The sequence below is a fragment of the Marmota marmota genome, unplaced genomic scaffold, assembly GCF_001458135.2.
Source record: "Marmota marmota marmota unplaced genomic scaffold, marMar, whole genome shotgun sequence".
Classification (NCBI taxonomy): Eukaryota; Metazoa; Chordata; class Mammalia; order Rodentia; family Sciuridae; genus Marmota; species Marmota marmota.
The window spans coordinates 178,535-188,727 of NW_026005937.1; the positions used below are offsets into that span (position 1 = coordinate 178,535).

The window sequence follows — 10,193 nt, forward strand, 5'->3', positions numbered from 1 at the left end:
ATGAGCCACCACCTCAGAACACTCAGGTGGTGTGTGGGGGGTTCTCCCGCCTGAGGGACAAGTCTGCTCTACCCTGGCTGTGGTGGTACACCAGTTCCTTTCAATTCCCAGGTGGGAGGGGTCTGCCACCTGGATGGGTGACTCGCCTCTACCATGGCTGCTGGGGTATATGAGCTCCCTTGACATCCAGGTGGGAGGTGTCCCCTCTACCATGGCTCAAGTTGTATATAAGCTCCAAAAGACACCCACGTGGGAGAGGTCTTCCCATTGGAGGAGCGAGTTCACTCTACCCTGGCAGCAGCAGTATAGGAGTTACCCTGACACCCAGGTGGGAGGGGTTTCCAGCATGGAGGGGAAAGTACCTCTATTCTGGCTGAGGTGGTATAGGAGCTCCTCCGGACGTCCAAGTTAGAGGGGTCTCTTGACTGGAAGGGCGAGTCCCCTATTCCCTGTCTGCTGCAGTATTCAAGTTCCTCTGGACACACAGGTAGGAGGGGTCTCCCCCCTGGAGGGGCGAATCACCTCTCCCTGGCTGCAGAGATATAGGATCTCCCCCAACACCCAGATAGGAAGGGTCCTCCTCCTGGAGTGATGAGTCCCCTCTACACTGGCTGAGGGGATGTACCAGCTACCTGGGAAACCCAGGTGGGAGGGGTCTCCTGCCTAGACGGGCGAGTCCCCTCTAATCTGGCTGCTGTGATATAGGAGATTCCCCCACCCATACCCAGATGGGAGGGGTCTCTCGCCTGAAGGGGCGAGTCCCCTCTACCTTGGCTAAGGTGATATAGGAGTTACTCACATTTTCAGGTGGAAGGTGTCTGTTGCCTGGAGGTGCGACTTGCCTCTACCCTGGCTGCTGGGGTATATGAGCTCAACCTGACACCCAGGTGGGAGGGGTGTTCTGCCTGAAGGGGCAAGTCCCCTCTACCCTGGATAAGATGGTATAGGAGTTTCCCCCATTCTCAGGTGGGAGGTGTCTCTCGCCTGCTGTGCAAGTCGCTTCTAAACTAGCTGCTGGAGTATATGAGTTCCACCTGACACCCAGGTTGGAGGGGTATCCCCCCTGGATGGGCGAGTTCCCTTTACTTTAGCTCTTGCCATATAAGAGATCTCAGTACACCGAGTTGGGAGGAACTTCCACCTGGAGGGATGTGTTCCCGCTACCCTGCTGTGGCAGTATAGGAGCTCCCCCCCCCACCCAGGTGGAAGGGGTCTCCCGCCTGTTGGGGCGAGTCTCCTCTACCCTGGCTGCTGCAGTAATCAAGCTCCCCCAGACACCCAGGTGGGAGGGGTCTCCCGATTGAAGGGGCGAGTCCCCTCTATCCTGGCTGCGGAGGTGTAGGAGCTCACCTAGACACCCAGGTGGGAGGGGTCTCCCCTTGGAAGGACAAGTCCACTTTACCCTTGCTGCAGCGGTAGAGGAACTCCCCCTGACATGCAGATGGGAGGGGTCTCTGGCTTAGACGTGGGAGTCCCCTCTATCATGGTTGCTTTGGTATAGGAACTCCTCTGACACCCCATTGGGAGGAGTCTCCTGCTATGAGGCAAGAGTCCCTCTACCTTGCTGCAGCGGTATAGGAGTTCCCCAGGACACCCAGGTGGAAGGGGTCGCCCATCTTTAAGGGAGAGTTCCCTCTACACCTGACACCCATGTAGGAGGGGTCACCAGCCTGGAGGGGAGAGTCCACTCTTCCCTGGCTGTTGCTGTACACGAGCTACCCCCGACACCTAGGTGAGAGGGGTCTCCTGCCTAAAGGGGAAAGTACCCTCTACCATGGCTGCTGTGGTAAAAGAGGGGTATTTGGCCTGGAGGGGTGAGTCCCCTCTACCCTGGCTGGGGCAGTATACTAGCTCCCCCTGACACCCAGGCAGGAGGGGTCTCCTGCTTGGAGTGGCAAGTTTCCCCTCCCCTTCCTGTGGTGGTATAGGAGTTCCCCTAGACATCCAGGTGGAAGGGGTCTCCCGCCTGGAGAGGCACGTCCGACCTACCCTTGCTGTGGCAGTTTCAAAGCTCCCTCTGACACCCAGGTGGGAGAGGTATCCCTCCTGGAGGGGTGAATCCCCTCTACCTTGGTTGTGACTGTATAAGAGTTCCCCCTGACACACAGGTAGAATGGATCCCCCTTCCTATAGCATCGAATCCATTCTACCCTAACTGGAGAGGTACACAAGCTTCCCCAGACACCCAGGTGGGAGAGGTCTCCCTCCTGGAGGGGAATGTCCCCTTTACCCTGGCTCTGGCGATATACAAGCTCATCCCAGCACCCAGGTGGGAGGGGCGAGTCCCCTCTACTTTGGCTGCTGCCATGTAAGAACTCCCAGGACACCCATGTGGGCGGAGTCTCACAACTGGAAGGGCAGGTCCCTCTACCCTGGCTGCAGAGGTATAGGAGCTCCTGCAGACACCCAGGTGTGAGGGGTCTCCTGCCTGGTGAGACAAGTCCCCTCTCCCCTGGCTGTGGCAGTATACAATCTCCCTCTGACACCCTGGTGGGAGGTGTCTCTCGCCTGGTGCAGCAAGTACCCTCTACACTGGCTGCAGTGGTATATGAGCTCCCCCCATACCCAGGTGGGAGGGGTCTCCCGTCTGGAGGGGCAAATCACCTTTACCCTGGCTAAGGTGGTATACAAGCTCCCTGATAACACCCAGGTGGAAGAGGTCTCCTGCATGGAGGGCCGAGTCCTCTATCCTGGATGCTGCAGTACAGGAGCTCTCCTGACATCCAGTTGGGAGGAATCACCCGCCTGGAGGGTAGAATCCCCTGGACCCTGCCTGTGGTGGTATAGGAGCTCCCACTGACACCCAGGTTTTAGGTGTCTCCCGACTGGAGGGGCAAGTCCCCTCCACCCTGGCTTTGGAGATATAGGAGCTCCCCCACACACCCTGGAGGGAGGGGTCTCTTGCCTTGAGGGGCGAGTCCCATTTACAATGGTTGCAGCAGGAAAAGAGCTCCCCCTGACAACCAGATGAAAGGGGTCTCCTGCCTGGAGAGGTGAGTCTCTGGTACCCTGGATGCAGCTGTATACCTGCCCCTCTCCAACACCCAGGTGGGAGGGGTCTAACGCTTGGAGAGGCAAGTCTCCTTTACCCTGGCTAAGGCAAAATTCAAGCTTGTCCTGGCATCAAGATAGAAAGGGGTCTCTTGCCTGGAGGGGCAAGTCGGCTCTCCCCTGGTTGCTACTATATAGGAGCTCCCTGAGACACTCAGGTGAGAGGGGTCTCCGTCCTAGAGGTGCGAGTCCCTTCTACCCTGGCTGCAGTGGTGTAGGAGCTCCTCTAGACACACAGGTTGCAGGGGTTCTGTGGTAAGGAGGGGCAATTCCCCTCTACCCTAGCTGCTAAAGTATATGAGCTCCCCCTGACACCCAGTTGGGAGGGGTCTCCCCCCTGTAGGGGCAAGAATCCTCTAACCTGGCTAAGGTGTTATACAAGCTCCCAGTGACACCCATTTGGGAGGGGTCTCCTTCCTGGAGGAGGGGCAAGTCCCAACTACCCTGGCTACAGTGGTATATGAGCTCCTCCACTCACACCCAAGTGGTTGAGCTCTCCCGCCTGGAGTGGCGAGTCTCCTCCACCCTGGCTGAGGCAGTATACAAGCTCCCCCTGACACTCAGGCAGAAGGGGTCTCTGGCCTGGAGTGGCGAGTTTCCCCTACCCTTGTTGTGGCAGTATAGGAGCTCCCCTGGACATCCAGGTGGAAGGGGTCTCCACCCTGGAGGGGCGTGTCCCCTCTACCCTGGCTATGGCGGTATAAGATCGCCCCCTGATACACAGTTGGTAGGCATATCCTGTCTGGAGGGGCAAATCCCCACTACCCTGGCTGTGGCAGTATAAGAGCTCCCCCTGACACCCAGGTAGGAAGAGTCTCCCGCCTAGAGCAGCGAATCACCTCTACCCTTGCTATGGAGGTATACAAGCTTCACCCAGGTGGGAAGGGTCTTCCCCCTGGAGTGGGGAGTCCCCTCTACCCTGGTTTTGGTGGTACACAATCTCACCCCAGCAGCCAGGTGGGAGAGTTCTCCCACCTGGAGGGGCGAGTCCCCTCTACTTTAGCTGCTGCCATATAAGAGCTCCCAGGACACCCAGGTGGGAGGCATTTCTCTACTGGAAGGGTGAGTCCCCTCTACCCTGGCTGCAATGGTATATGAGCTCCCTTCAACACCCAGTTGGGAGGGGTCTTCCCCTGGAGTGGTGAGTCCCCTCTAACCTGGCAGTGGTGGTATACAAGATCCCCCAGACACCTAGGTGGGAGGTGTCTCCTGCCTGGTGGTACGAGTAACCTCTACCCTGGTTGGAGCAGTGTACAAGCTCCTTTGACACTCTTCTGGCATCTCCTGTCTGGATGGGGCAAGTCCTCTCTACCCTGCCTGCGGAGGTATAGGAGTTCCCCCAGACACTCAGGAGGGAGGGGTCTCCCACTTAAAGGCTCGAGGCCACTCTATCCTGACTGCTGTGGTATAGGAACTCCCCTGACACAGGTGGTATAATATCGCCCCCTGACACACAGTTGGCAGGCATATCCTGTCTGAAGGGGCAAATCCCCACTACCTGGAGACTTATACCCTTCCTGCAGTGGTATAGGAGCTCACCAGGACACCCAGGTGGAAGAGGTTTCCGGCCTGGAGGGGAGAGTCCCCTCTACACTGGCTGTGGTGGTGTATGAGCTCCCACAGACACCCAGGTTGGACAGGTATCCCGACTGGAGGGGCGAGTTCTATCTATCCTGGCTGTGGCAGCATATGAGCTCTCCTGACACCCAGGTGGGAGGGGTCATCTGACTGTAGGAGCAAGTCCCCTCTACCCTGTCTGCCATGATATATGAGCTCCCCCTGACACCCATGTGGGAGGGGTCACCAGCCTAGAGGATGGAGTCTCCTGTATCCTGGCTGCAGCAGTATAGGAGCTACCCTGACACCCAGATAAAAGGGGTCTCCTGCCTACAGGGGCGAGTCCCCACTACCGTGGCTGCGGTGGTATACTAGCTTTCCCTGACACCTAGGTGAGGGGATTCTTCTGCCTGGAAAGGCGACTCCCCTCTACCTTGGCTGTGGCAGTTTACAACCTCTCGCTGACATCCTGGTGGGAGGGGTCTCTCGCCTGGTGCTGCAAGTACCCTCTACCCTGGCTGCAATGGTATATGAGCTCCCTCGGATACCCAGGTGGGAGGGGTCTCCCGTCTGAAGGGGCAAGTCACCTTTACCCTGACTAAGGTGGTATACAAGCTCCCTCAGACACATAGGTGAAAGGGGTTTCTTGCCTGGAGGGATGAGTCCCCTCAACCCTAGCTGCTGCAGTATAGGAGCTTTGCTGACACCCAGGAGGGAGAAGTCTCCCGCCTGGAGGGTAGAGTCCAATGGACACTGCCTGTGGCAGTACAGGAGCTACCACTGACACCCAGGTGGGAGGGATTTCCCAACTGGAGGGGAGAGTCCCCTCCACCCTGGCTCTGGAGATATAAGCACTCCTCCCAACACCCAGTGAGGAGGGGTCTCTTGCCTTGAGGGGGGAGTCCCTGCTACAATGGTTGTGGCAGGATAAGAGCATCCCCTGACAACCAGGTGAAAGTGGTCTCCTGCCTGGAGGGCGAGTCCCTGCTACCCTGGCTAAGTCAAAATACAAGCTCACCCTGACACCAACATGGGAGGGGTCTCTCATCTGGAGAGCAGGTCCACTCTACTTGGTTGCTGCAGTATATGAGCTTCCCCTGACACCCAGGTGGGAGGGGTCTTCCACCTGGAGGGGCGAGTAGGCTCTCCCCAGGCTGCTGCTGTATAGGAGCTCCCCCAGACACCCAGGTGGGACAGGTCTCCGGCAAGGAGAGGCAAAGTCCCCTCTACCCTGGCTACAGAGGTATAGGAGCTCCCCCCCACCATACCCAATTTGGAGGGGTCCCCAATATGGAGGGGCGGGTCCCCTCTACCCTGGCTCCTACAGTATATGAGCTCCCCCTGACACCCTGGTGGGAGGGGTCTCACACTTGGAGGGGCAAGAACCCTTTACCCTGGCTGCTGTGGTATATGACTTCCCCTGACATCCGGGTGGGAGGAGTTTTTCGCCTGGATGGGTGAGTCCCCTCTACAATGTCTAAGGTGTTATACAAGCTCCCAATGACACCCAGGTGGGAGGGGTCTCCTCCCTGGAGGGGCGAGTCCTCACTATCCTGGCTATAGTGGTATATGAGCTCCCCCACTTGTGGGTGGGGTCTCCCACCAGGAGGGGCAAGTCCCCTCTACCCTAGCTAGGGCAGTATACAGTTTCCCCCTGACACCCAGGTGGGAGGAGTCTCAAGCCTGGAATGGCAAGTTTCCTTTATCCTTCCTGTGGCCATATAGGAGTTCCCCTGGACCCCCCAGGTGGAAGGGCCTACTGCCTCGAGGGGTGTATCCCCTCTACCCTGGCTGTGTCAGTATAAGTGCTCCCTCTGACACTCAGGTAGGAGGAGTATCCTGCCTGGAGGTGCGAATCCCTCTACCCTGGCTGTGGCATTATAAGAACTCCCCCAGACACCCAGGTACAAAGGGTCTCCCTCCAGGAGCAGCAACCCCCCTCTACCCTAGATGTGGAGGTATACAAGCTTCACCAGACACCCAGATGGAGAGGCAAGTCCCCTCTACCCTGACTTTGGCGGTATACAAGCTCACCCCAGCACCCAGGTGGGAGTGGTCTCCCATCTAGAAGGGTGAGTCCCCTCTAATTTGGCTGATGCCTTGTAAGAGCTCCCAGGACACCCATGTGGGAGGTGTCTCCCGACAAGAAGGGCGAGGCCCCTTAACCCTGGCTGAAGAGGTATAGGAGCTCCCCCAGACACCCACATGAGAGGAGTCTCCCGGCTGGAATGGCAATTCCCCTCTAACCTGGCTGCAGGGGTATAGGAGCTCCCCTGACACCCAGGTGGGAGGGGTCTATGCCTGGAGAGGCGAGTCCCCTCTAACCTGACTGTGCCAGTATTAAAGATCCCCCAGACACCAAGGTGGGAGGGGTCTCCTGCCTGTTCGGGCGAGTCCCCTCTACTCTGGCTGTGGTAGTATACAACTTCCCCCTGACACTCTGGTGGGAAGTGTCTCTCACCTGGTGCAGCAAGTACCCTCTATACTGGCTGCAGTGGAATATGAGCTCCCCCCACACCCAGGTGGGAGGCGTCTCACTTATGGAGGAGCAAGTCAACTCTACCCTGGCTAAGCTGGTTTACAAGCTCCCTGATACACCCAGGTGGAAGGGGTCTCCTGGCTGGAGGGGTGAGTCCTCTCTACCCTGGATGCTGCAGTACAGGAGTCTCCTGACACGCAATTGGGAGAAGTCTAACACCTGGTGTGTAGAGTACCCTGGACCCTGCCTGTGGTGGTATAGGAGCTCCCACTGACACCCAGGTTTTAGGTGTCTCCCGACTGGAAGGGTGAGTCCCTTCCACCCTGGCTCTAGAGATATAGGAGCTTCCCCCCACACCCAGGGGGGAAGGGTCCCTTGCCTTGAGGGGTGAGTCCCATCTACAATGTTTGCAGCGGGATAAGAGCTCCCCCTGACAACCAGGTGAAAGGGGTCTCCTTCCTGGAGGGGCGAGTCTCTGCTACCCAGGTTGCATCTGTATACCTGCCCCACTCCAACACCCAGGTAAGAGGGGGTCTCCCACTTGGTGGGGCGAGTATCCTCTACCCTGGCCACTGTGATATACAAGCTGCCCCCCACCATGCCCATTTGGGAGGGTTCTCCAATATGGAGGGGCGAATCCCCTCCACCCTGGCTGCTGCAGTATATGAGCTCCACCTGACACCTTGGTGGGAGGGGTCTCCCGCCTGGAGGGGCAAGAACCCTGTGCCCTGGCAGCTGTGGTATATCACCTCCCCTAACACCCAGGTTGGAGGAGTCTTTCACCTGGAGTTGTGAGTCATCTCCACCCTAGCTAAGGTGTTATACAAGCTCCCATGACACCCAGTTGGGAGGGGTCTCCTCCTTGAAGGGGCGAGTCCCCACTACCCTGGCTACAGTGGTATATGAGCTCCTCCACCCACACCCAAGTGGTTGGGGTCTCCCTCCTGGAGGGGCGAGTCCCCTCCACCTGGCTGGGGCAGTATACTAGCTCCCCCTGACACCCAGGTGGGAGGGGTCTCTTGCCTGGAGTGGCGAGTTTCCCCTACCATTCCTGTGGCAGTATAGAAATTCCCCTGGACACTCAGGTGGAAGGGGTCTCCCCCCTGGAGGGGCACGTCCCCTCTACCCTGGCTATGGTGGTATAAGAGCTCCCCCTGACACCCAGGTAGGAAGGGTCTCCCGCTTAGAGCAGTGAATCCCCTCTACCCTAGTTGTGCAGGTATACAAGTTTCCTCTGACACTCAGTTGGGAGGGGTCTCCCGCCTGGAGTGGGGAGTCCCCTCTACCCTGGCTTTGGTAGAACAGAAGCTCACCCCAGCAGCCAGGTGGGAGGGTTCTCCCACCTAGAGAGGGGAGGCCCCTCTACTTTAGCTGGTGCCATAAAAGAGCTCCAGGACACCCACGTGGGACGCATCTCCCAATAGGAGGGGCAAATCCCCTCTACCCTGGCTGGGAGATATAGGAGCTCTCCCAGACACCCAGGTGGGAGGGGTTTCCCAACTGGAGGGACGAGTCCCCTCTTACCTGACTGCGGTGGTATAGGAGGATCCCTAACACCCAGGTGGGAGGGGTCTCTCACGAGCAGATGCGAGTTGCCTCTACCCTGGCTGCTGGGGTATATCAGCTCCATCTAACACCAGGTGGAAGGGGTCTTTCGCCCAGAGGGGCGAGACACCTCTAACTTGACTCCAGTGATATACAGTTCCCCTAGACATCCAGGTGGGAGGGGACTCCCATGGAAAGGGGTGAGTCCCCTCTATCCTGGCTGCTGTGGTATAGGAGTTCCCCTGACACTGAGGTGGGAGGAGTCTCCTGCCTGGAGGGTAGAGTCCTTTATACCCTTCCTGTAGTGGTATAGGAGATCACCCAGGATATCCAGGTGGAAGGGTTCTCCCCCCTGGAGGGGTGAGTCCCCACTACCCTGGCTGTGGTGGTGTATGAGCTCCCACAGACATCCAAGTGAGATGGGTTCCCTGCCTGGAGGGGCGAGTTCCATCTATCCTGGCTGTGGCATATGAGCATATAAGCTCCTCTGACACCCAGGTTGCTGAGAGCCACAGCCCAGTCAGAATGGCCCCTGGCATTTTGCCAATAGTATTGGTTGAGAGGCAAGCCATTAAGATGATGCTGGATTGATTCGGTTGTATATTAGACCTCTACTGTCTGCCTTGGCCTGCTACTTTGGAGTTCTCGTGGGGATTCCCAGAGAGATCCCATTGGTTGGGGAAGTATGGGAGGAGGGATTTCCGGAAGAGGGTTTTCTGGTTGTTGGTTCCGGAAGGAGCCACATGGCATTTGGGAGAGTTCCCGGGGAGCGTGTGTGGAGTGTGCTGGTGGAGTTCAGAAACAAAGTTTGTTCCTGCTTCAGTGGCTCGTGATTTGTGACCAGCCAGACTGCGGCATTTGGTGGCCCATGCAGGGAATGCCTGAAACTCCGAGGTAAGTGAAATTGCTCTCCCCTGAGGGAAGGCGAGAGAATGGGTGACCATTTCATAAAAACAATGTGTTCTTGTTTTGATTTGTTTTGTTTTTGTTTCAAGCTGCCTATCCCTAGAACTTTCTCAGGCAAACTGGGAAAAATGGTTGGCTCAAGGTTTGAAGTTGTTCGCCCCTGAGGAAGAGATAGAAATAGACCACAAATGCACATGTCAAGAAAATAGGAAAATCGATACAACGGTTTTTTGTTCCATTTTTGTTTCATTCTGTTTAGGTTTTGTTTTGTGTTATCTTGTTGGATTGTGTTATCTTTATAGTAGATTAGAAATTAGTAAAAAACAAACTGAAAGAGTGTTAAGTAAATTGTTAGAGGTCCAGACTATGGTAGAAAACATGTTAGATCAAGCAAAAGAGAAGGTCTCTCGAGCTAGTCAGATAGAGGAAGAAAATTTAAAGGAAGAAAGCTTAGAGGAGAAACAACTATCAGGGGGGAAGCTACAACAGGAGGCTGCTACTAACTCTGTCATATCACCAGAGGGCATAATTCAACCAACAGCTCCACCTATGGAGATAGCTGAGTGGCCCTCAACCCCCATAGTTGATAGATGGAATCCTGAGACAGGACTCCAAAGATTAGAATGCCCTGTACTTGAGCAGGCAGGAGGGCAGC

General features: G+C 56.7%; 1 long non-coding RNA gene across 1 annotated transcript in view; it reads right to left on the reverse strand.

The window, feature by feature from the left end:
- Positions 1 to 3,658: 3,658 nt before the first annotated feature.
- LOC125614693 overlaps positions 3,659 to 10,193 on the reverse strand; it is a 23,960-nt gene continuing 17,425 nt past the window's right edge. Inside the window, exon 3 of the long non-coding RNA XR_007345260.1 lies at positions 3,659 to 3,866. This is a non-coding gene — a long non-coding RNA (uncharacterized LOC125614693). The remainder of the gene's footprint in view (positions 3,867 to 10,193) is intronic.